General features: G+C 46.7%; 30 non-coding genes across 30 annotated transcripts; all 30 read left to right on the top strand.

Annotated features, from left to right (window-relative positions):
• Positions 1 to 437: 437 nt before the first annotated feature.
• Positions 438 to 530, top strand: TRNAI-UAU (transfer RNA isoleucine (anticodon UAU)). Its single transcript is given in 2 exon segments — positions 438 to 475; positions 495 to 530. It is a non-coding gene; the product is annotated as a tRNA-Ile (tRNA).
• A 374-nt stretch (positions 531 to 904) lies between these two features.
• Positions 905 to 977, top strand: TRNAR-CCU (transfer RNA arginine (anticodon CCU)). The gene has a single exon. It is a non-coding gene; the product is annotated as a tRNA-Arg (tRNA).
• Positions 978 to 1968: 991 nt separating this feature from the next.
• Positions 1969 to 2061, top strand: TRNAI-UAU (transfer RNA isoleucine (anticodon UAU)). Its single transcript is given in 2 exon segments — positions 1969 to 2006; positions 2026 to 2061. It is a non-coding gene; the product is annotated as a tRNA-Ile (tRNA).
• Positions 2062 to 2435: 374 nt separating this feature from the next.
• On the top strand, positions 2436 to 2508 carry TRNAR-CCU (transfer RNA arginine (anticodon CCU)). The gene has a single exon. It is a non-coding gene; the product is annotated as a tRNA-Arg (tRNA).
• A 991-nt stretch (positions 2509 to 3499) lies between these two features.
• On the top strand, positions 3500 to 3592 carry TRNAI-UAU (transfer RNA isoleucine (anticodon UAU)). The gene is given in 2 exon segments: positions 3500 to 3537; positions 3557 to 3592. It is a non-coding gene; the product is annotated as a tRNA-Ile (tRNA).
• Positions 3593 to 3967: 375 nt separating this feature from the next.
• On the top strand, positions 3968 to 4040 carry TRNAR-CCU (transfer RNA arginine (anticodon CCU)). The gene has a single exon. It is a non-coding gene; the product is annotated as a tRNA-Arg (tRNA).
• Positions 4041 to 5031: 991 nt separating this feature from the next.
• Positions 5032 to 5124, top strand: TRNAI-UAU (transfer RNA isoleucine (anticodon UAU)). The gene is given in 2 exon segments: positions 5032 to 5069; positions 5089 to 5124. It is a non-coding gene; the product is annotated as a tRNA-Ile (tRNA).
• Positions 5125 to 5498: 374 nt separating this feature from the next.
• Positions 5499 to 5571, top strand: TRNAR-CCU (transfer RNA arginine (anticodon CCU)). The gene has a single exon. It is a non-coding gene; the product is annotated as a tRNA-Arg (tRNA).
• A 991-nt stretch (positions 5572 to 6562) lies between these two features.
• TRNAI-UAU (transfer RNA isoleucine (anticodon UAU)) lies at positions 6563 to 6656 on the top strand. Its single transcript has 2 exons — positions 6563 to 6600; positions 6621 to 6656. It is a non-coding gene; the product is annotated as a tRNA-Ile (tRNA).
• Positions 6657 to 7030: 374 nt separating this feature from the next.
• Positions 7031 to 7103, top strand: TRNAR-CCU (transfer RNA arginine (anticodon CCU)). Its single transcript has one exon. It is a non-coding gene; the product is annotated as a tRNA-Arg (tRNA).
• Positions 7104 to 8094: 991 nt separating this feature from the next.
• Positions 8095 to 8187, top strand: TRNAI-UAU (transfer RNA isoleucine (anticodon UAU)). Its single transcript is given in 2 exon segments — positions 8095 to 8132; positions 8152 to 8187. It is a non-coding gene; the product is annotated as a tRNA-Ile (tRNA).
• Positions 8188 to 8561: 374 nt separating this feature from the next.
• TRNAR-CCU (transfer RNA arginine (anticodon CCU)) lies at positions 8562 to 8634 on the top strand. Its single transcript has one exon. It is a non-coding gene; the product is annotated as a tRNA-Arg (tRNA).
• Positions 8635 to 9625: 991 nt separating this feature from the next.
• Positions 9626 to 9719, top strand: TRNAI-UAU (transfer RNA isoleucine (anticodon UAU)). The gene is made up of 2 exons: positions 9626 to 9663; positions 9684 to 9719. It is a non-coding gene; the product is annotated as a tRNA-Ile (tRNA).
• A 374-nt stretch (positions 9720 to 10093) lies between these two features.
• On the top strand, positions 10094 to 10166 carry TRNAR-CCU (transfer RNA arginine (anticodon CCU)). Its single transcript has one exon. It is a non-coding gene; the product is annotated as a tRNA-Arg (tRNA).
• A 989-nt stretch (positions 10167 to 11155) lies between these two features.
• On the top strand, positions 11156 to 11248 carry TRNAI-UAU (transfer RNA isoleucine (anticodon UAU)). The gene is given in 2 exon segments: positions 11156 to 11193; positions 11213 to 11248. It is a non-coding gene; the product is annotated as a tRNA-Ile (tRNA).
• A 374-nt stretch (positions 11249 to 11622) lies between these two features.
• TRNAR-CCU (transfer RNA arginine (anticodon CCU)) lies at positions 11623 to 11695 on the top strand. The gene has a single exon. It is a non-coding gene; the product is annotated as a tRNA-Arg (tRNA).
• A 991-nt stretch (positions 11696 to 12686) lies between these two features.
• TRNAI-UAU (transfer RNA isoleucine (anticodon UAU)) lies at positions 12687 to 12779 on the top strand. The gene is given in 2 exon segments: positions 12687 to 12724; positions 12744 to 12779. It is a non-coding gene; the product is annotated as a tRNA-Ile (tRNA).
• Positions 12780 to 13153: 374 nt separating this feature from the next.
• TRNAR-CCU (transfer RNA arginine (anticodon CCU)) lies at positions 13154 to 13226 on the top strand. The gene has a single exon. It is a non-coding gene; the product is annotated as a tRNA-Arg (tRNA).
• A 989-nt stretch (positions 13227 to 14215) lies between these two features.
• TRNAI-UAU (transfer RNA isoleucine (anticodon UAU)) lies at positions 14216 to 14308 on the top strand. Its single transcript is given in 2 exon segments — positions 14216 to 14253; positions 14273 to 14308. It is a non-coding gene; the product is annotated as a tRNA-Ile (tRNA).
• Positions 14309 to 14682: 374 nt separating this feature from the next.
• TRNAR-CCU (transfer RNA arginine (anticodon CCU)) lies at positions 14683 to 14755 on the top strand. Its single transcript has one exon. It is a non-coding gene; the product is annotated as a tRNA-Arg (tRNA).
• Positions 14756 to 15746: 991 nt separating this feature from the next.
• TRNAI-UAU (transfer RNA isoleucine (anticodon UAU)) lies at positions 15747 to 15839 on the top strand. The gene is given in 2 exon segments: positions 15747 to 15784; positions 15804 to 15839. It is a non-coding gene; the product is annotated as a tRNA-Ile (tRNA).
• Positions 15840 to 16213: 374 nt separating this feature from the next.
• On the top strand, positions 16214 to 16286 carry TRNAR-CCU (transfer RNA arginine (anticodon CCU)). The gene has a single exon. It is a non-coding gene; the product is annotated as a tRNA-Arg (tRNA).
• Positions 16287 to 17277: 991 nt separating this feature from the next.
• Positions 17278 to 17370, top strand: TRNAI-UAU (transfer RNA isoleucine (anticodon UAU)). Its single transcript is given in 2 exon segments — positions 17278 to 17315; positions 17335 to 17370. It is a non-coding gene; the product is annotated as a tRNA-Ile (tRNA).
• A 374-nt stretch (positions 17371 to 17744) lies between these two features.
• Positions 17745 to 17817, top strand: TRNAR-CCU (transfer RNA arginine (anticodon CCU)). Its single transcript has one exon. It is a non-coding gene; the product is annotated as a tRNA-Arg (tRNA).
• A 991-nt stretch (positions 17818 to 18808) lies between these two features.
• Positions 18809 to 18901, top strand: TRNAI-UAU (transfer RNA isoleucine (anticodon UAU)). Its single transcript is given in 2 exon segments — positions 18809 to 18846; positions 18866 to 18901. It is a non-coding gene; the product is annotated as a tRNA-Ile (tRNA).
• A 374-nt stretch (positions 18902 to 19275) lies between these two features.
• On the top strand, positions 19276 to 19348 carry TRNAR-CCU (transfer RNA arginine (anticodon CCU)). The gene has a single exon. It is a non-coding gene; the product is annotated as a tRNA-Arg (tRNA).
• A 991-nt stretch (positions 19349 to 20339) lies between these two features.
• TRNAI-UAU (transfer RNA isoleucine (anticodon UAU)) lies at positions 20340 to 20432 on the top strand. The gene is given in 2 exon segments: positions 20340 to 20377; positions 20397 to 20432. It is a non-coding gene; the product is annotated as a tRNA-Ile (tRNA).
• A 374-nt stretch (positions 20433 to 20806) lies between these two features.
• Positions 20807 to 20879, top strand: TRNAR-CCU (transfer RNA arginine (anticodon CCU)). The gene has a single exon. It is a non-coding gene; the product is annotated as a tRNA-Arg (tRNA).
• Positions 20880 to 21870: 991 nt separating this feature from the next.
• On the top strand, positions 21871 to 21963 carry TRNAI-UAU (transfer RNA isoleucine (anticodon UAU)). The gene is given in 2 exon segments: positions 21871 to 21908; positions 21928 to 21963. It is a non-coding gene; the product is annotated as a tRNA-Ile (tRNA).
• Positions 21964 to 22337: 374 nt separating this feature from the next.
• On the top strand, positions 22338 to 22410 carry TRNAR-CCU (transfer RNA arginine (anticodon CCU)). Its single transcript has one exon. It is a non-coding gene; the product is annotated as a tRNA-Arg (tRNA).
• The last annotated feature ends 36 nt before the right edge of the window (positions 22411 to 22446 follow it).

The raw sequence follows: 22446 nt of genomic DNA on the forward strand, positions 1-22446 counted from the left end.
TGGGTGCCTCCTTTCCTGAGTGCTCTCTCTTTCTGTCAATACTCAAATGAGCTCTTTGGAGCAACGAGGGTGTTGCCATTGCTCCAAACAGGTAAGCGGCAACACCCTCGTTGCTCCAAATAGCTCGTTTGCATGTTGACAAAGGCAGCGATATCTCGGCAACGGAGGCACCCATTCACAAGGGGAAAACACACTTTAATTCAGGTGACCCTAAGCTATCTATTTCTGTGGGTCTGGGTTGATATACTGGATTCTGGAGACAAACTTCCTTCAACATGAAACCTGCCAGCACCTTGGATCGTACGACTTCATATATCAGTAAGAGTGAAGTAAAACGACTTGGAGTAGATTCAGAGCATCTTTACTGTCAGCGATCTTAATGGTGATCGTTTGGGAAATATCATGCAAAAAAAGCAAGCCCGCAGCACCTCACGTAAGCTCCAGTGGCGCAATCGGTCAGTGCGCGGTACTTATAAAGCAGTAACTGTCGAGCAATGCCGAGGTTGTGAGTTCAAGCCTCATCTGGAGCATCCTTTCTTGCTTCCCTCATCTGTTTTTTTAGAACAGCAGCGAGGCAGCACAGTCTCTCAAGGCGCCTCCTCCTCATCTATCAACACCACGGAATCACAAATCAGGCAAACTTGTGTGCTTTGGAAGAGTCCTGGCCCTCCATTAAGCTTTTCTTCTTCTTCTTCACCATTAACAATATCCTGTGACTGTGTCATCCAAAGGAGGCAAGAAAGGCACCCCTGGCTCTTCTTGAAAGAACGCAAGTACGCCAATAAGAAAGCTTTAGATTTGGAACGCAAAAGGTACAAGTCCCATCTGGATAATGCATTTGGATGGCTGGTGCATGTCTGCTTTCTTTGAAAAATAGAATCATAAGGCTTGTGCCCTGCATCCAGCCCCAGTGGCCTAATGGATAAGGCACTGGCCTCCTAAGCCAGGGATTGTGGGTTCGAGTCCCATCTGGGGTGTTTGTCAGCCTAAGCTTTACAAGCGTACCCTGGACGTGTTTTAGGTCCAAATTAAAAGTTCTCAAGCCTCCTCTTCCCGGGGTGATTGTCTCGCTTGCTTCTGAAGCGGATCGTGCCAAACCTGGCCGCGTACTAACATGAAAAGGCAATTTCTATGTCCCAAGAAGAGCAATTCAGTGTAACGCTATCTTCTTTGAATGCAGAGAACGCCCTATGTTTTTGAAAAAGACAGCACCTTGCTTTATTCTTCCTTTACATCCCATTGCCTAGACAAACACGGGGTACGGAATCGGAGATATCCATCTGCCTCCAATTGTGAATTTTTTTTACAAACAGAATTTCTTTACAATGCAATCCTATGTTGTTGGGATAGGGCACACGCATGGATTGCTAAAAATACAGGCTAACTCCACAGCGCTATAAGGAACCATTCCAATGTCACCCACATTGCATTTTTAAAAAAGGAGTCTGTAACCAAGCCCAGCATAGCAAACCAGCCCCGCAGAGAGATAGGTTAGGGTCACCTGAATCCAACGGTGTTTCCCCCTTCCGAATGGGTGCCTCCTTTCCTGAGTGCTCTCTCTTTCTGTCAATACTCAAATGAGCTCTTTGGAGCAACGAGGGTGTTGCCATTGCTCCAAAGAGGTAAGCGGCAACGCCCTCGTTGCTCCAAATAGCTCGTTTGCATGTTGACAAAGGCAGCGATATCTCGGCAACGGAGGCACCCATTCACAAGGAGAAAACACACTTTAATTCAGGTGACCCTAAGCTATCTATTTCTGTGGGTCTGGGTTGATATGCTGGATTCTGGAGACAAACTTCCTTCAACATGAAACCTGCCAGCACCTTGGATCGTACGACTTCATATATCAGTAAGAGTGAAGTAAAACGACTTGGAGTAGATTCAGAGCATCTTTACTGTCAGCGATCTTAACGGTGATCGTTTGGGAAATATCATGCAAACAAAGCAAGCCCGCAGCACCTCACGTAAGCTCCAGTGGCGCAGTCGGTCAGCGCGCGGTACTTATAAAGCAGTAACTGTCGAGCAATGCCGAGGTTGTGAGTTCGAGCCTCACCTGGAGCATCCTTTCTTGCTTCCCTCATCTGTTTTTTTAGAACAGCAGCGAGGCAGCACAGTCTCTCAAGGCGCCTCATCCTCATCTATCAACACCACGGAATCACAAATCAGGCAAACTTGTGTGGTTTGGAAGAGTCCTGGCCCTCCATTAAGCTTTTCTTCTTCTTCTTCACCATTAACAATATCCTGTGACTGTGTCATCCAAAGGAGGCAAGAAAGGCACCCCTGGCTCTTCTTGAAAGAACGCAAGTACGCCAATAAGAAAGCTTTAGATTTGGAACGCAAAAGGTACAAGTCCCATCTGGATAATGCATTTGGATGGCTGGTGCATGTCTGCTTTCTTTGAAAAATAGAATCATAAGGCTTGTGCCCTGCATCCAGCCCCAGTGGCCTAATGGATAAGGCACTGGCCTCCTAAGCCAGGGATTGTGGGTTCGAGTCCCATCTGGGGTGTTTGTCAGCCTAAGCTTTACAAGCGTACCCTGGACGTGTTTTAGGTCCAAATTAAAAGTTCTCAAGCCTCCTCTTCCCGGGGTGATTGTCTCGCTTGCTTCTGAAGCGGATCGTGCCAAACCTGGCCGCGTACTAACATGAAAAGGCAATTTCTATGTCCCAAGAAGAGCAATTCAGTGTAACGCTATCTTCTTTGAATGCAGAGAACGCCCTATGCTTTTGAAAAAGACAGCACCTTGCTTTATTCTTCCTTTATATCCCATTGCCTAGACAAACACGGGGTACGGAATCGGAGATATCCATCTGCCTCCAATTGTGAATTTTTTTTACAAACAGAATTTCTTTACAATGCAATCCTATGTTGTTGGGATAGGGCACACGCATGGATTGCTAAAAATACAGGCTAACTCCACAGCGCTATAAGGAACCATTCCAATGTCACCCACATTGCATTTTTAAAAAAGGAGTCTGTAACCAAGCCCAGCATAGCAAACCAGCCCCGCAGAGAGATAGGTTAGGGTCACCTGAATCCAACGGTGTTTCCCCCTTCCGAATGGGTGCCTCCTTTCCTGAGTGCTCTCTCTTTCTGTCAATACTCAAATGAGCTCTTTGGAGCAACGAGGGTGTTGCCATTGCTCCAAAGAGGTAAGCGGCAACGCCCTCGTTGCTCCAAATAGCTCGTTTGCATGTTGACAAAGGCAGCGATATCTCGGCAACGGAGGCACCCATTCACAAGGAGAAAACACACTTTAATTCAGGTGACCCTAAGCTATCTATTTCTGTGGGTCTGGGTTGATATGCTGGATTCTGGAGACAAACTTCCTTCAACATGAAACCTGCCAGCACCTTGGATCGTACGACTTCATATATCAGTAAGAGTGAAGTAAAACGACTTGGAGTAGATTCAGAGCATCTTTACTGTCAGCGATCTTAATGGTGATCGTTTGGGAAATATCATGCAAAAAAAGCAAGCCCGCAGCACCTCACGTAAGCTCCAGTGGCGCAATCGGTCAGCGCGCGGTACTTATAAAGCAGTAACTGTCGAGCAATGCCGAGGTTGTGAGTTCGAGCCTCATCTGGAGCATCCTTTCTTGCTTCCCTCATCTGTTTTTTTAAAAACAGCAGCGAGGCAGCACAGTCTCTCAAGGCGCCTCCTCCTCATCTATCAACACCACGGAATCACAAATCAGGCAAACTTGTGTGCTTTGGAAAAGTCCTGGCCCTCCATTAAGCTTTTCTTCTTCTTCTTCACCATTAACAATATCCTGTGACTGTGTCATCCAAAGGAGGCAAGAAAGGCACCCCTGGCTCTTCTTGAAAGAACGCAAGTACGCCAATAAGAAAGCTTTAGATTTGGAACGCAAAAGGTACAAGTCCCATCTGGATAATGCATTTGGATGGCTGGTGCATGTCTGCTTTCTTTGAAAAATAGAATCATAAGGCTTGTGCCCTGCATCCAGCCCCAGTGGCCTAATGGATAAGGCACTGGCCTCCTAAGCCAGGGATTGTGGGTTCGAGTCCCATCTGGGGTGTTTGTCAGCCTAAGCTTTACAAGCGTACCCTGGACGTGTTTTAGGTCCAAATTAAAAGTTCTCAAGCCTCCTCTTCCCGGGGTGATTGTCTCGCTTGCTTCTGAAGCGGATCGTGCCAAACCTGGCCGCGTACTAACATGAAAAGGCAATTTCTATGTCCCAAGAAGAGCAATTCAGTGTAACGCTATCTTCTTTGAATGCAGAGAACGCCCTATGCTTTTGAAAAAGACAGCACCTTGCTTTATTCTTCCTTTATATCCCATTGCCTAGACAAACACGGGGTACGGAATCGGAGATATCCATCTGCCTCCAATTGTGAATTTTTTTTACAAACAGAATTTCTTTACAATGCAATCCTATGTTGTTGGGATAGGGCACACGCATGGATTGCTAAAAATACAGGCTAACTCCACAGCGCTATAAGGAACCATTCCAATGTCACCCACATTGCATTTTTAAAAAAGGAGTCTGTAACCAAGCCCAGCATAGCAAACCAGCCCCGCAGAGAGATAGGTTAGGGTCACCTGAATCCAACGGTGTTTCCCCCTTCCGAATGGGTGCCTCCTTTCCTGAGTGCTCTCTCTTTCTGTCAATACTCAAATGAGCTCTTTGGAGCAACGAGGGTGTTGCCATTGCTCCAAAGAGGTAAGCGGCAACGCCCTCGTTGCTCCAAATAGCTCGTTTGCATGTTGACAAAGGCAGCGATATCTCGGCAACGGAGGCACCCATTCACAAGGAGAAAACACACTTTAATTCAGGTGACCCTAAGCTATCTATTTCTGTGGGTCTGGGTTGATATGCTGGATTCTGGAGACAAACTTCCTTCAACATGAAACCTGCCAGCACCTTGGATCGTACGACTTCATATATCAGTAAGAGTGAAGTAAAACGACTTGGAGTAGATTCAGAGCATCTTTACTGTCAGCGATCTTAACGGTGATCGTTTGGGAAATATCATGCAAACAAAGCAAGCCCGCAGCACCTCACGTAAGCTCCAGTGGCGCAATCGGTCAGCGCGCGGTACTTATAAAGCAGTAACTGTCGAGCAATGCCGAGGTTGTGAGTTCGAGCCTCACCTGGAGCATCCTTTCTTGCTTCCCTCATCTGTTTTTTTAGAACAGCAGCGAGGCAGCACAGTCTCTCAAGGCGCCTCATCCTCATCTATCAACACCACGGAATCACAAATCAGGCAAACTTGTGTGGTTTGGAAGAGTCCTGGCCCTCCATTAAGCTTTTCTTCTTCTTCTTCACCATTAACAATATCCTGTGACTGTGTCATCCAAAGGAGGCAAGAAAGGCACCCCTGGCTCTTCTTGAAAGAACGCAAGCACGCCAATAAGAAAGCTTTAGATTTGGAACGCAAAAGGTACAAGTCCCATCTGGATAATGCATTTGGATGGCTGGTGCATGTCTGCTTTCTTTGAAAAATAGAATCATAAGGCTTGTGCCCTGCATCCAGCCCCAGTGGCCTAATGGATAAGGCACTGGCCTCCTAAGCCAGGGATTGTGGGTTCGAGTCCCATCTGGGGTGTTTGTCAGCCTAAGCTTTACAAGCATACCCTGGACGTGTTTTAGGTCCAAATTAAAAGTTCTCAAGCCTCCTCTTCCCGGGGTGATTGTCTCGCTTGCTTCTGAAGCGGATCGTGCCAAACCTGACCGCGTACTAACATGAAAAGGCAATTTCTATGTCCCAAGAAGAGCAATTCAGTGTAACGCTATCTTCTTTGAATGCAGAGAACGCCCTATGCTTTTGAAAAAGACAGCACCTTGCTTTATTCTTCCTTTATATCCCATTGCCTAGACAAACACGGGGTACGGAATCGGAGATATCCATCTGCCTCCAATTGTGAATTTTTTTTACAAACAGAATTTCTTTACAATGCAATCCTATGTTGTTGGGATAGGGCACACGCATGGATTGCTAAAAATACAGGCTAACTCCACAGCGCTATAAGGAACCATTCCAATGTCACCCACATTGCATTTTTAAAAAAGGAGTCTGTAACCAAGCCCAGCATAGCAAACCAGCCCCGCAGAGAGATAGGTTAGGGTCACCTGAATCCAACGGTGTTTCCCCCTTCCGAATGGGTGCCTCCTTTCCTGAGTGCTCTCTCTTTCTGTCAATACTCAAATGAGCTCTTTGGAGCAACGAGGGTGTTGCCATTGCTCCAAAGAGGTAAGCGGCAACGCCCTCGTTGCTCCAAATAGCTCGTTTGCATGTTGACAAAGGCAGCGATATCTCGGCAACGGAGGCACCCATTCACAAGGGGAAAACACACTTTAATTCAGGTGACCCTAAGCTATCTATTTCTGTGGGTCTGGGTTGATATGCTGGATTCTGGAGACAAACTTCCTTCAACATGAAACCTGCCAGCACCTTGGATCGTACGACTTCATATATCAGTAAGAGTGAAGTAAAACGACTTGGAGTAGATTCAGAGCATCTTTACTGTCAGCGATCTTAAAGGTGATCGTTTGGGAAATATCATGCAAAAAAAGCAAGCCCGCAGCACCTCACGTAAGCTCCAGTGGCGCAATCGGTCAGCGCGCGGTACTTATAACAGCAGTAACTGTCGAGCAATGCCGAGGTTGTGAGTTCGAGCCTCACCTGGAGCATCCTTTCTTGCTTCCCTCATCTGTTTTTTTAGAACAGCAGCGAGGCAGCACAGTCTCTCAAGGCGCCTCCTCCTCATCTATCAACACCACGGAATCACAAATCAGGCAAACTTGTGTGCTTTGGAAGAGTCCTGGCCCTCCATTAAGCTTTTCTTCTTCTTCTTCACCATTAACAATATCCTGTGACTGTGTCATCCAAAGGAGGCAAGAAAGGCACCCCTGGCTCTTCTTGAAAGAACGCAAGTACGCCAATAAGAAAGCTTTAGATTTGGAACGCAAAAGGTACAAGTCCCATCTGGATAATGCATTTGGATGGCTGGTGCATGTCTGCTTTCTTTGAAAAATAGAATCATAAGGCTTGTGCCCTGCATCCAGCCCCAGTGGCCTAATGGATAAGGCACTGGCCTCCTAAGCCAGGGATTGTGGGTTCGAGTCCCATCTGGGGTGTTTGTCAGCCTAAGCTTTACAAGCGTACCCTGGACGTGTTTTAGGTCCAAATTAAAAGTTCTCAAGCCTCCTTTTCCCGGGGTGATTGTCTCGCTTGCTTCTGAAGCGGATCGTGCCAAACCTGGCCGCGTACTAACATGAAAAGGCAATTTCTATGTCCCAAGAAGAGCAATTCAGTGTAACGCTATCTTCTTTGAATGCAGAGAACGCCCTATGCTTTTGAAAAAGACAGCACCTTGCTTTATTCTTCCTTTATATCCCATTCCCTAGACAAACACGGGGTACGGAATCGGAGATATCCATCTGCCTCCAATTGTGAATTTTTTTTACAAACAGAATTTCTTTACAATGCAATCCTATGTTGTTGGGATAGGGCACACGCATGGATTGCTAAAAATACAGGCTAACTCCACAGCGCTATAAGGAACCATTCCAATGTCACCCACATTGCATTTTTAAAAAAGGAGTCTGTAACCAAGCCCAGCATAGCAAACCAGCCCCGCAGAGAGATAGGTTAGGGTCACCTGAATCCAACGGTGTTTCCCCCTTCCGAATGGGTGCCTCCTTTCCTGAGTGCTCTCTCTTTCTGTCAATACTCAAATGAGCTCTTTGGAGCAACGAGGGTGTTGCCATTGCTCCAAAGAGGTAAGCGGCAACGCCCTCGTTGCTCCAAATAGCTCGTTTGCATGTTGACAAAGGCAGCGATATCTCGGCAACGGAGGCACCCATTCACAAGGGGAAAACACACTTTAATTCAGGTGACCCTAAGCTATCTATTTCTGTGGGTCTGGGTTGATATGCTGGATTCTGGAGACAAACTTCCTTCAACATGAAACCTGCCAGCACCTTGGATCGTACGACTTCATATATCAGTAAGAGTGAAGTAAAACGACTTGGAGTAGATTCAGAGCATCTTTACTGTCAGCGATCTTAACGGTGATCGTTTGGGAAATATCATGCAAACAAAGCAAGCCCGCAGCACCTCACGTAAGCTCCAGTGGCGCAATCGGTCAGCGCGCGGTACTTATAAAGCAGTAACTGTCGAGCAATGCCGAGGTTGTGAGTTCGAGCCTCACCTGGAGCATCCTTTCTTGCTTCCCTCATCTGTTTTTTTAGAACAGCAGCGAGGCAGCACAGTCTCTCAAGGCGCCTCATCCTCATCTATCAACACCACGGAATCACAAATCAGGCAAACTTGTGTGGTTTGGAAGAGTCCTGGCCCTCCATTAAGCTTTTCTTCTTCTTCTTCACCATTAACAATATCCTGTGACTGTGTCATCCAAAGGAGGCAAGAAAGGCACCCCTGGCTCTTCTTGAAAGAACGCAAGCACGCCAATAAGAAAGCTTTAGATTTGGAACGCAAAAGGTACAAGTCCCATCTGGATAATGCATTTGGATGGCTGGTGCATGTCTGCTTTCTTTGAAAAATAGAATCATAAGGCTTGTGCCCTGCATCCAGCCCCAGTGGCCTAATGGATAAGGCACTGGCCTCCTAAGCCAGGGATTGTGGGTTCGAGTCCCATCTGGGGTGTTTGTCAGCCTAAGCTTTACAAGCATACCCTGGACGTGTTTTAGGTCCAAATTAAAAGTTCTCAAGCCTCCTCTTCCCGGGGTGATTGTCTCGCTTGCTTCTGAAGCGGATCGTGCCAAACCTGACCGCGTACTAACATGAAAAGGCAATTTCTATGTCCCAAGAAGAGCAATTCAGTGTAACGCTATCTTCTTTGAATGCAGAGAACGCCCTATGCTTTTGAAAAAGACAGCACCTTGCTTTATTCTTCCTTTATATCCCATTGCCTAGACAAACACGGGGTACGGAATCGGAGATATCCATCTGCCTCCAATTGTGAATTTTTTTTACAAACAGAATTTCTTTACAATGCAATCCTATGTTGTTGGGATAGGGCACACGCATGGATTGCTAAAAATACAGGCTAACTCCACAGCGCTATAAGGAACCATTCCAATGTCACCCACATTGCATTTTTAAAAAAGGAGTCTGTAACCAAGCCCAGCATAGCAAACCAGCCCCGCAGAGAGATAGGTTAGGGTCACCTGAATCCAACGGTGTTTCCCCCTTCCGAATGGGTGCCTCCTTTCCTGAGTGCTCTCTCTTTCTGTCAATACTCAAATGAGCTCTTTGGAGCAACGAGGGTGTTGCCATTGCTCCAAAGAGGTAAGCGGCAACGCCCTCGTTGCTCCAAATAGCTCGTTTGCATGTTGACAAAGGCAGCGATATCTCGGCAACGGAGGCACCCATTCACAAGGGGAAAACACACTTTAATTCAGGTGACCCTAAGCTATCTATTTCTGTGGGTCTGGGTTGATATGCTGGATTCTGGAGACAAACTTCCTTCAACATGAAACCTGCCAGCACCTTGGATCGTACGACTTCATATATCAGTAAGAGTGAAGTAAAACGACTTGGAGTAGATTCAGAGCATCTTTACTGTCAGCGATCTTAAAGGTGATCGTTTGGGAAATATCATGCAAAAAAAGCAAGCCCGCAGCACCTCACGTAAGCTCCAGTGGCGCAATCGGTCAGCGCGCGGTACTTATAACAGCAGTAACTGTCGAGCAATGCCGAGGTTGTGAGTTCGAGCCTCACCTGGAGCATCCTTTCTTGCTTCCCTCATCTGTTTTTTTAGAACAGCAGCGAGGCAGCACAGTCTCTCAAGGCGCCTCCTCCTCATCTATCAACACCACGGAATCACAAATCAGGCAAACTTGTGTGCTTTGGAAGAGTCCTGGCCCTCCATTAAGCTTTTCTTCTTCTTCTTCACCATTAACAATATCCTGTGACTGTGTCATCCAAAGGAGGCAAGAAAGGCACCCCTGGCTCTTCTTGAAAGAACGCAAGTACGCCAATAAGAAAGCTTTAGATTTGGAACGCAAAAGGTACAAGTCCCATCTGGATAATGCATTTGGATGGCTGGTGCATGTCTGCTTTCTTTGAAAAATAGAATCATAAGGCTTGTGCCCTGCATCCAGCCCCAGTGGCCTAATGGATAAGGCACTGGCCTCCTAAGCCAGGGATTGTGGGTTCGAGTCCCATCTGGGGTGTTTGTCAGCCTAAGCTTTACAAGCGTACCCTGGACGTGTTTTAGGTCCAAATTAAAAGTTCTCAAGCCTCCTTTTCCCGGGGTGATTGTCTCGCTTGCTTCTGAAGCGGATCGTGCCAAACCTGGCCGCGTACTAACATGAAAAGGCAATTTCTATGTCCCAAGAAGAGCAATTCAGTGTAACGCTATCTTCTTTGAATGCAGAGAACGCCCTATGCTTTTGAAAAAGACAGCACCTTGCTTTATTCTTCCTTTATATCCCATTCCCTAGACAAACACGGGGTACGGAATCGGAGATATCCATCTGCCTCCAATTGTGAATTTTTTTTACAAACAGAATTTCTTTACAATGCAATCCTATGTTGTTGGGATAGGGCACACGCATGGATTGCTAAAAATACAGGCTAACTCCACAGCGCTATAAGGAACCATTCCAATGTCACCCACATTGCATTTTTAAAAAAGGAGTCTGTAACCAAGCCCAGCATAGCAAACCAGCCCCGCAGAGAGATAGGTTAGGGTCACCTGAATCCAACGGTGTTTCCCCCTTCCGAATGGGTGCCTCCTTTCCTGAGTGCTCTCTCTTTCTGTCAATACTCAAATGAGCTCTTTGGAGCAACGAGGGTGTTGCCATTGCTCCAAAGAGGTAAGCGGCAACGCCCTCGTTGCTCCAAATAGCTCGTTTGCATGTTGACAAAGGCAGCGATATCTCGGCAACGGAGGCACCCATTCACAAGGAGAAAACACACTTTAATTCAGGTGACCCTAAACTATATTTCTGTGGGTCTGGGTTGATATGCTGGATTCTGGAGACAAACTTCCTTCAACATGAAACCTGCCAGCACCTTGGATCGTACGACTTCATATATCAGTAAGAGTGAAGTAAAACGACTTGGAGTAGATTCAGAGCATCTTTACTGTCAGCGATCTTAACGGTGATCGTTTGGGAAATATCATGCAAACAAAGCAAGCCCGCAGCACCTCACGTAAGCTCCAGTGGTGCAATCGGTCAGTGCGCGGTACTTATAAAGCAGTAACTGTCGAGCAATGCCGAGGTTGTGAGTTCGAGCCTCACCTGGAGCATCCTTTCTTGCTTCCCTCATCTGTTTTTTTAGAACAGCAGCGAGGCAGCACAGTCTCTCAAGGCGCCTCATCCTCATCTATCAACACCACGGAATCACAAATCAGGCAAACTTGTGTGGTTTGGAAGAGTCCTGGCCCTAAATTAAGCTTTTCTTCTTCTTCTTCACCATTAACAATATCCTGTGACTGTGTCATCCAAAGGAGGCAAGAAAGGCACCCCTGGCTCTTCTTGAAAGAACGCAAGCACGCCAATAAGAAAGCTTTAGATTTGGAACGCAAAAGGTACAAGTCCCATCTGGATAATGCATTTGGATGGCTGGTGCATGTCTGCTTTCTTTGAAAAATAGAATCATAAGGCTTGTGCCCTGCATCCAGCCCCAGTGGCCTAATGGATAAGGCACTGGCCCCCTAAGCCAGGGATTGTGGGTTCGAGTCCCATCTGGGGTGTTTGTCAGCCTAAGCTTTACAAGCGTACCCTGGACGTGTTTTAGGTCCAAATTAAAAGTTCTCAAGCCTCCTCTTCCCGGGGTGATTGTCTCGCTTGCTTCTGAAGCGGATCGTGCCAAACCTGACCGCGTACTAACATGAAAAGGCAATTTCTATGTCCCAAGAAGAGCAATTCAGTGTAACGCTATCTTCTTTGAATGCAGAGAACGCCCTATGCTTTTGAAAAAGACAGCACCTTGCTTTATTCTTCCTTTATATCCCATTGCCTAGACAAACACGGGGTACGGAATCGGAGATATCCATCTGCCTCCAATTGTGAATTTTTTTTACAAACAGAATTTCTTTACAATGCAATCCTATGTTGTTGGGATAGGGCACACGCATGGATTGCTAAAAATACAGGCTAACTCCACAGTGCTATAAGGAACCATTCCAATGTCACCCACATTGCATTTCTAAAAAAGGAGTCTGTAACCAAGCCCAGCATAGCAAACCAGCCCCGCAGAGAGATAGGTTAGGGTCACCTGAATCCAACGGTGTTTCCCCCTTCCGAATGGGTGCCTCCTTTCCTGAGTGCTCTCTCTTTCTGTCAATACTCAAATGAGCTCTTTGGAGCAACGAGGGTGTTGCCATTGCTCCAAAGAGGTAAGCGGCAACGCCCTCGTTGCTCCAAATAACTCGTTTGCATGTTGACAAAGGCAGCGATATCTCGGCAACGGAGGCACCCATTCACAAGGGGAAAACACACTTTAATTCAGGTGACCCTAAGCTATCTATTTCTGTGGGTCTGGGTTGATATGCTGGATTCTGGAAACAAACTTCCTTCAACATGAAACCTGCCAGCACCTTGGATCGTACGACTTCATATATCAGTAAGAGTGAAGTAAAACGACTTGGAGTAGATTCAGAGCATCTTTACTGTCAGCGATCTTAACGGTGATCGTTTGGGAAATATCATGCAAAAAAAGCAAGCCCGCAGCACCTCACGTAAGCTCCAGTGGTGCAATCGGTCAGCGCGCGGTACTTATAAAGCAGTAACTGTCGAGCAATGTCGAGGTTGTGAGTTCGAGCCTCACCTGGAGCATCCTTTCTTGCTTCCCTCATCTGTTTTTTTAGAACAGCAGCGAGGCAGCACAGTCTCTCAAGGCGCCTCCTCCTCATCTATCAACACCACGGAATCACAAATCAGGCAAACTTGTGTGCTTTGGAAGAGTCCTGGCCCTCCATTAAGCTTTTCTTCTTCTTCTTCACCATTAACAATATCCTGTGACTGTGTCATCCAAAGGAGGCAAGAAAGGCACCCCTGGCTCTTCTTGAAAGAACGCAAGCACGCCAATAAGAAAGCTTTAGATTTGGAACGCAAAAGGTACAAGTCCCATCTGGATAATGCATTTGGATGGCTGGTGCATGTCTGCTTTCTTTGAAAAATAGAATCATAAGGCTTGTGCCCTGCATCCAGCCCCAGTGGCCTAATGGATAAGGCACTGGCCTCCTAAGCCAGGGATTGTGGGTTCGAGTCCCATCTGGGGTGTTTGTCAGCCTAAGCTTTACAAGCGTACCCTGGACGTGTTTTAGGTCCAAATTAAAAGTTCTCAAGCCTCCTCTTCCCGGGGTGATTGTCTCGCTTGCTTCTGAAGCGGATCGTGCCAAACCTGGCCGCGTACTAACATGAAAAGGCAATTTCTATGTCCCAAGAAGAGCAATTCAGTGTAACGCTATCTTCTTTGAATGCAGAGAACGCCCTATGCTTTTGAAAAAGACAGCACCTTGCTTTATTCTTCCTTTATATCCCATTGCCTAGACAAACACGGGGTACGGAATCGGAGATATCCATCTGCCTCCAATTGTGAATTTTTTTTACAAACAGAATTTCTTTACAATGCAATCCTATGTTGTTGGGATAGGGCACACGCATGGATTGCTAAAAATACAGGCTAACTCCACAGCGCTATAAGGAACCATTCCAATGTCACCCACATTGCATTTTTAAAAAAGGAGTCTGTAACCAAGCCCAGCATAGCAAACCAGCCCCGCAGAGAGATAGGTTAGGGTCACCTGAATCCAACGGTGTTTCCCCCTTCCGAATGGGTGCCTCCTTTCCTGAGTGCTCTCTCTTTCTGTCAATACTCAAATGAGCTCTTTGGAGCAACGAGGGTGTTGCCATTGCTCCAAAGAGGTAAGCGGCAACGCCCTCGTTGCTCCAAATAGCTCGTTTGCATGTTGACAAAGGCAGCGATATCTCGGCAACGGAGGCACCCATTCACAAGGAGAAAACACACTTTAATTCAGGTGACCCTAAACTATATTTCTGTGGGTCTGGGTTGATATGCTGGATTCTGGAGACAAACTTCCTTCAACATGAAACCTGCCAGCACCTTGGATCGTACGACTTCATATATCAGTAAGAGTGAAGTAAAACGACTTGGAGTAGATTCAGAGCATCTTTACTGTCAGCGATCTTAACGGTGATCGTTTGGGAAATATCATGCAAACAAAGCAAGCCAGCAGCACCTCACGTAAGCTCCAGTGGCGCAATCGGTCAGCGCGCGGTACTTATAAAGCAGTAACTGTCGAGCAATGCCGAGGTTGTGAGTTCGAGCCTCACCTGGAGCATCCTTTCTTGCTTCCCTCATCTGTTTTTTTAGAACAGCAGCGAGGCAGCACAGTCTCTCAAGGCGCCTCATCCTCATCTATCAACACCACGGAATCACAAATCAGGCAAACTTGTGTGGTTTGGAAGAGTCCTGGCCCTCCATTAAGCTTTTCTTCTTCTTCTTCACCATTAACAATATCCTGTGACTGTGTCATCCAAAGGAGGCAAGAAAGGCACCCCTGGCTCTTCTTGAAAGAACGCAAGCACGCCAATAAGAAAGCTTTAGATTTGGAACGCAAAAGGTACAAGTCCCATCTGGATAATGCATTTGGATGGCTGGTGCATGTCTGCTTTCTTTGAAAAATAGAATCATAAGGCTTGTGCCCTGCATCCAGCCCCAGTGGCCTAATGGATAAGGCACTGGCCTCCTAAGCCAGGGATTGTGGGTTCGAGTCCCATCTGGGGTGTTTGTCAGCCTAAGCTTTACAAGCGTACCCTGGACGTGTTTTAGGTCCAAATTAAAAGTTCTCAAGCCTCCTCTTCCCGGGCTGATTGTCTCGCTTGCTTCTGAAGCGGATCGTGCCAAACCTGACCGCGTACTAACATGAAAAGGCAATTTCTATGTCCCAAGAAGAGCAATTCAGTGTAACGCTATCTTCTTTGAATGCAGAGAATGCCCTATGCTTTTGAAAAAGACAGCACCTTGCTTTATTCTTCCTTTATATCCCATTGCCTAGACAAACACGGGGTACGGAATCGGAGATATCCATCTGCCTCCAATTGTGAATTTTTTTTACAAACAGAATTTCTTTACAATGCAATCCTATGTTGTTGGGATAGGGCACACGCATGGATTGCTAAAAATACAGGCTAACTCCACAGCGCTATAAGGAACCATTCCAATGTCACACACATTGCATTTCTAAAAAAGGAGTCTGTAACCAAGCCCAGCATAGCAAACCAGCCCCGCAGAGAGATAGGTTAGGGTCACCTGAATCCAACGGTGTTTCCCCCTTCCGAATGGGTGCCTCCTTTCCTGAGTGCTCTCTCTTTCTGTCAATACTCAAATGAGCTCTTTGGAGCAACGAGGGTGTTGCCATTGCTCCAAAGAGGTAAGCGGCAACGCCCTCGTTGCTCCAAATAGCTCGTTTGCATGTTGACAAAGGCAGCGATATCTCGGCAACGGAGGCACCCATTCACAAGGGGAAAACACACTTTAATTCAGGTGACCCTAAGCTATCTATTTCTGTGGGTCTGGGTTGATATGCTGGATTCTGGAGACAAACTTCCTTCAACATGAAACCTGCCAGCACCTTGGATCGTACGACTTCATATATCAGTAAGAGTGAAGTAAAACGACTTGGAGTAGATTCAGAGCATCTTTACTGTCAGCGATCTTAACGGTGATCGTTTGGGAAATATCATGCAAAAAAAGCAAGCCCGCAGCACCTCACGTAAGCTCCAGTGGCGCAATCGGTCAGCGCGCGGTACTTATAAAGCAGTAACTGTCGAGCAATGCCGAGGTTGTGAGTTCGAGCCTCACCTGGAGCATCCTTTCTTGCTTCCCTCATCTGTTTTTTTAGAACAGCAGCGAGGCAGCACAGTCTCTCAAGGCGCCTCATCCTCATCTATCAACACCACGGAATCACAAATCAGGCAAACTTGTGTGCTTTGGAAGAGTCCTGGCCCTCCATTAAGCTGTTCTTCTTCTTCTTCACCATTAACAATATCCTGTGACTGTGTCATCCAAAGGAGGCAAGAAAGGCACCCCTGGCTCTTCTTGAAAGAACGCAAGCACGCCAATAAGAAAGCTTTAGATTTGGAACGCAAAAGGTACAAGTCCCATCTGGATAATGCATTTGGATGGCTGGTGCATGTCTGCTTTCTTTGAAAAATAGAATCATAAGGCTTATGCCCTGCATCCAGCCCCAGTGGCCTAATGGATAAGGCACTGGCCTCCTAAGCCAGGGATTGTGGGTTCGAGTCCCATCTGGGGTGTTTGTCAGCCTAAGCTTTACAAGCGTACCCTGGACGTGTTTTAGGTCCAAATTAAAAGTTCTCAAGCCTCCTCTTCCCGGGGTGATTGTCTCGCTTGCTTCTGAAGCGGATCGTGCCAAACCTGACCGCGTACTAACATGAAAAGGCAATTTCTATGTCTCAAGAAGAGCAATTCAGTGTAACGCTATCTTCTTTGAATGCAGAGAACGCCCTATGCTTTTGAAAAAGACAGCACCTTGCTTTATTCTTCCTTTATATCCCATTGCCTAGACAAACACGGGGTACGGAATCGGAGATATCCATCTGCCTCCAATTGTGAATTTTTTTTACAAACAGAATTTCTTTACAATGCAATCCTATGTTGTTGGGATAGGGCACACGCATGGATTGCTAAAAATACAGGCTAACTCCACAGCGCTATAAGGAACCATTCCAATGTCACCCACATTGCATTTTTAAAAAAGGAGTCTGTAACCAAGCCCAGCATAGCAAACCAGCCCCGCAGAGAGATAGGTTAGGGTCACCTGAATCCAACGGTGTTTCCCCCTTCCGAATGGGTGCCTCCTTTCCTGAGTGCTCTCTCTTTCTGTCAATACTCAAATGAGCTCTTTGGAGCAACGAGGGTGTTGCCATTGCTCCAAAGAGGTAAGCGGCAACGCCCTCGTTGCTCCAAATAGCTCGTTTGCATGTTGACAAAGGCAGCGATATCTCGGCAACGGAGGCACCCATTCACAAGGAGAAAACACACTTTAATTCAGGTGACCCTAAGCTATCTATTTCTGTGGGTCTGGGTTGATATGCTGGATTCTGGAGACAAACTTCCTTCAACATGAAACCTGCCAGCACCTTGGATCGTACGACTTCATATATCAGTAAGAGTGAAGTAAAACGACTTGGAGTAGATTCAGAGCATCTTTACTGTCAGCGATCTTAACGGTGATCGTTTGGGAAATATCATGCAAACAAAGCAAGCCAGCAGCACCTCACGTAAGCTCCAGTGGCGCAATCGGTCAGCGCGCGGTACTTATAAAGCAGTAACTGTCGAGCAATGCCGAGGTTGTGAGTTCGAGCCTCACCTGGAGCATCCTTTCTTGCTTCCCTCATCTGTTTTTTTAGAACAGCAGCGAGGCAGCACAGTCTCTCAAGGCGCCTCATCCTCATCTATCAACACCACGGAATCACAAATCAGGCAAACTTGTGTGGTTTGGAAGAGTCCTGGCCCTCCATTAAGCTTTTCTTCTTCTTCTTCACCATTAACAATATCCTGTGACTGTGTCATCCAAAGGAGGCAAGAAAGGCACCCCTGGCTCTTCTTGAAAGAACGCAAGCACGCCAATAAGAAAGCTTTAGATTTGGAACGCAAAAGGTACAAGTCCCATCTGGATAATGCATTTGGATGGCTGGTGCATGTCTGCTTTCTTTGAAAAATAGAATCATAAGGCTTGTGCCCTGCATCCAGCCCCAGTGGCCTAATGGATAAGGCACTGGCCTCCTAAGCCAGGGATTGTGGGTTCGAGTCCCATCTGGGGTGTTTGTCAGCCTAAGCTTTACAAGCGTACCCTGGACGTGTTTTAGGTCCAAATTAAAAGTTCTCAAGCCTCCTCTTCCCGGGCTGATTGTCTCGCTTGCTTCTGAAGCGGATCGTGCCAAACCTGACCGCGTACTAACATGAAAAGGCAATTTCTATGTCCCAAGAAGAGCAATTCAGTGTAACGCTATCTTCTTTGAATGCAGAGAATGCCCTATGCTTTTGAAAAAGACAGCACCTTGCTTTATTCTTCCTTTATATCCCATTGCCTAGACAAACACGGGGTACGGAATCGGAGATATCCATCTGCCTCCAATTGTGAATTTTTTTTACAAACAGAATTTCTTTACAATGCAATCCTATGTTGTTGGGATAGGGCACACGCATGGATTGCTAAAAATACAGGCTAACTCCACAGCGCTATAAGGAACCATTCCAATGTCACACACATTGCATTTCTAAAAAAGGAGTCTGTAACCAAGCCCAGCATAGCAAACCAGCCCCGCAGAGAGATAGGTTAGGGTCACCTGAATCCAACGGTGTTTCCCCCTTCCGAATGGGTGCCTCCTTTCCTGAGTGCTCTCTCTTTCTGTCAATACTCAAATGAGCTCTTTGGAGCAACGAGGGTGTTGCCATTGCTCCAAAGAGGTAAGCGGCAACGCCCTCGTTGCTCCAAATAGCTCGTTTGCATGTTGACAAAGGCAGCGATATCTCGGCAACGGAGGCACCCATTCACAAGGGGAAAACACACTTTAATTCAGGTGACCCTAAGCTATCTATTTCTGTGGGTCTGGGTTGATATGCTGGATTCTGGAGACAAACTTCCTTCAACATGAAACCTGCCAGCACCTTGGATCGTACGACTTCATATATCAGTAAGAGTGAAGTAAAACGACTTGGAGTAGATTCAGAGCATCTTTACTGTCAGCGATCTTAACGGTGATCGTTTGGGAAATATCATGCAAAAAAAGCAAGCCCGCAGCACCTCACGTAAGCTCCAGTGGCGCAATCGGTCAGCGCGCGGTACTTATAAAGCAGTAACTGTCGAGCAATGCCGAGGTTGTGAGTTCGAGCCTCACCTGGAGCATCCTTTCTTGCTTCCCTCATCTGTTTTTTTAGAACAGCAGCGAGGCAGCACAGTCTCTCAAGGCGCCTCATCCTCATCTATCAACACCACGGAATCACAAATCAGGCAAACTTGTGTGGTTTGGAAGAGTCCTGGCCCTCCATTAAGCTGTTCTTCTTCTTCTTCACCATTAACAATATCCTGTGACTGTGTCATCCAAAGGAGGCAAGAAAGGCACCCCTGGCTCTTCTTGAAAGAACGCAAGCACGCCAATAAGAAAGCTTTAGATTTGGAACGCAAAAGGTACAAGTCCCATCTGGATAATGCATTTGGATGGCTGGTGCATGTCTGCTTTCTTTGAAAAATAGAATCATAAGGCTTATGCCCTGCATCCAGCCCCAGTGGCCTAATGGATAAGGCACTGGCCTCCTAAGCCAGGGATTGTGGGTTCGAGTCCCATCTGGGGTGTTTGTCAGCCTAAGCTTTACAAGCGTACCCTGGACGTGTTTTAGGTCCAAATTAAAAGTTCTCAAGCCTCCTCTTCCCAGGGTGATTGTCTCGCTTGCTTCTGAAGCGGATCGTGCCAAACTTGGCCGCGTACTAACATGAAAAGGCAATTTCTATGTCCCAAGAAGAGCAATTCAGTGTAACGCTATCTTCTTTGAATGCAGAGAACGCCCTATGCTTTTGAAAAAGACAGCACCTTGCTTTATTCTTCCTTTATATCCCATTGCCTAGACAAACACGGGGTACGGAATCGGAGATATCCATCTGCCTCCAATTGTGAATTTTTTTTACAAACAGAATTTCTTTACAATGCAATCCTATGTTGTTGGGATAGGGCACACGCATGGATTGCTAAAAATACAGGCTAACTCCACAGCGCTATAAGGAACCATTCCAATGTCACACACATTGCATTTCTAAAAAAGGAGTCTGTAACCAAGCCCAGCATAGCAAACCAGCCCCGCAGAGAGATAGGTTAGGGTCACCTGAATCCAACGGTGTTTCCCCCTTCCGAATGGGTGCCTCCTTTCCTGAGTGCTCTCTCTTTCTGTCAATACTCAAATGAGCTCTTTGGAGCAACGAGGGTGTTGCCATTGCTCCAAAGAGGTAAGCGGCAACGCCCTCGTTGCTCCAAATAGCTCGTTTGCATGTTGACAAAGGCAGCGATATCTCGGCAACGGAGGCACCCATTCACAAGGGGAAAACACACTTTAATTCAGGTGACCCTAAGCTATCTATTTCTGTGGGTCTGGGTTGATATGCTGGATTCTGGAGACAAACTTCCTTCAACATGAAACCTGCCAGCACCTTGGATCGTACGACTTCATATATCAGTAAGAGTGAAGTAAAACGACTTGGAGTAGATTCAGAGCATCTTTACTGTCAGCGATCTTAACGGTGATCGTTTGGGAAATATCATGCAAAAAAAGCAAGCCCGCAGCACCTCACGTAATCTCCAGTGGCGCAATCGGTCAGCGCGCGGTACTTATAAAGCAGTAACTGTCGAGCAATGCCGAGGTTGTGAGTTCGAGCCTCACCTAGAGCATCCTTTCTTGCTTCCCTCATCTGTTTTTTTAGAACAGCAGCGAGGCAGCACAGTCTCTCAAGGCGCCTCCTCCTCATCTATCAACACCACGGAATCACAAATCAGGCAAACTTGTGTGCTTTGGAAGAGTCCTGGCCCTCCATTAAGCTTTTCTTCTTCTTCTTCACCATTAACAATATCCTGTGACTGTGTCATCCAAAGGAGGCAAGAAAGGCACCCCTGGCTCTTCTTGAAAGAACGCAAGTACGCCAATAAGAAAGCTTTAGATTTGGAACGCAAAAGGTACAAGTCCCATCTGGATAATGCATTTGGATGGCTGGTGCATGTCTGCTTTCTTTGAAAAATAGAATCATAAGGCTTGTGCCCTGCATCCAGCCCCAGTGGCCTAATGGATAAGGCACTGGCCTCCTAAGCCAGGGATTGTGGGTTCGAGTCCCATCTGGGGTGTTTGTCAGCCTAAGCTTTACAAGCGTACCCTGGACGTGTTTTAGGTCCAAATTAAAAGTTCTCAAGCCTCTTCTTCCCGGGGTGATTGTCTCGCTTGCTTCTGAAGCGGATCGTGCCAAACCTGGCCGCGTACTAACATGAAAAGGCAATTTCTATGTCCCAAGAAGAGCAATTCAGTGTAACGCTATCTTCTTTGAATGCAGAGAACGCCCTATGCTTTTGAAAAAGACAGCACCTTGCTTTATTCTTCCTTTATATCCCATTGCCTAGATAAACACGGGGTACGGAATCGGAGATATCCATCTGCCTCCAATTGTGAATTTTTTTTACAAACAGAATTTCTTTACAATGCAATCCTATGTTGTTGGGATAGGGCACACGCATGGATTGCTAAAAATACAGGCTAACTCCACAGCGCTATAAGGAACCATTCCAATGTCACCCACATTGCATTTTTAAAAAAGGAGTCTGTAACCAAGCCCAGCATAGCAAACCAGCCCCGCAGAGAGATAGGTTAGGGTCACCTGAATCCAACGGTGTTTCCCCCTTCCGAATGGGTGCCTCCTTTCCTGAGTGCTCTCTCTTTCTGTCAATACTCAAATGAGCTCTTTGGAGCAACGAGGGTGTTGCCATTGCTCCAAAGAGGTAAGCGGCAACGCCCTCGTTGCTCCAAATAGCTCGTTTGCATGTTGACAAAGGCAGCGATATCTCGGCAACGGAGGCACCCATTCACAAGGGGAAAACACACTTTAATTCAGGTGACCCTAAGCTATCTATTTCTGTGGGTCTGGGTTGATATGCTGGATTCTGGAGACAAACTTCCTTCAACATGAAACCTGCCAGCACCTTGGATCGTACGACTTCATATATCAGTAAGAGTGAAGTAAAACGACTTGGAGTAGATTCAGAGCATCTTTACTGTCAGCGATCTTAACGGTGATCGTTTGGGAAATATCATGCAAAAAAAGCAAGCCCGCAGCACCTTACGTAAGCTCCAGTGGCGCAATCGGTCAGCGCGCGGTACTTATAAAGCAGTAACTGTCGAGCAATGCCGAGGTTGTGAGTTCGAGCCTCACCTGGAGCATCCTTTCTTGCTTCCCTCATCTGTTTTTTTAGAACAGCAGCGAGGCAGCACAGTCTCTCAAGGCGCCTCCTCCTCATCTATCAACACCACGGAATCACAAATCAGGCAAACTTGTGTGCTTTGGAAGAGTCCTGGCCCTCCATTAAGCTTTTCTTCTTCTTCTTCACCATTAACAATATCCTGTGACTGTGTCATCCAAAGGAGGCAAGAAAGGCACCCCTGGCTCTTCTTGAAAGAACGCAAGTACGCCAATAAGAAAGCTTTAGATTTGGAACGCAAAAGGTACAAGTCCCATCTGGATAATGCATTTGGATGGCTGGTGCATGTCTGCTTTCTTTGAAAAATAGAATCATAAGGCTTGTGCCCTGCATCCAGCCCCAGTGGCCTAATGGATAAGGCACTGGCCTCCTAAGCCAGGGATTGTGGGTTCGAGTCCCATCTGGGGTGTTTGTCAGCCTAAGCTTTACAAGCGTACCCTGGACG

This window comes from Leptodactylus fuscus, chromosome 5, assembly GCF_031893055.1.
Source record: "Leptodactylus fuscus isolate aLepFus1 chromosome 5, aLepFus1.hap2, whole genome shotgun sequence".
Classification (NCBI taxonomy): domain Eukaryota; kingdom Metazoa; phylum Chordata; class Amphibia; order Anura; family Leptodactylidae; genus Leptodactylus; species Leptodactylus fuscus.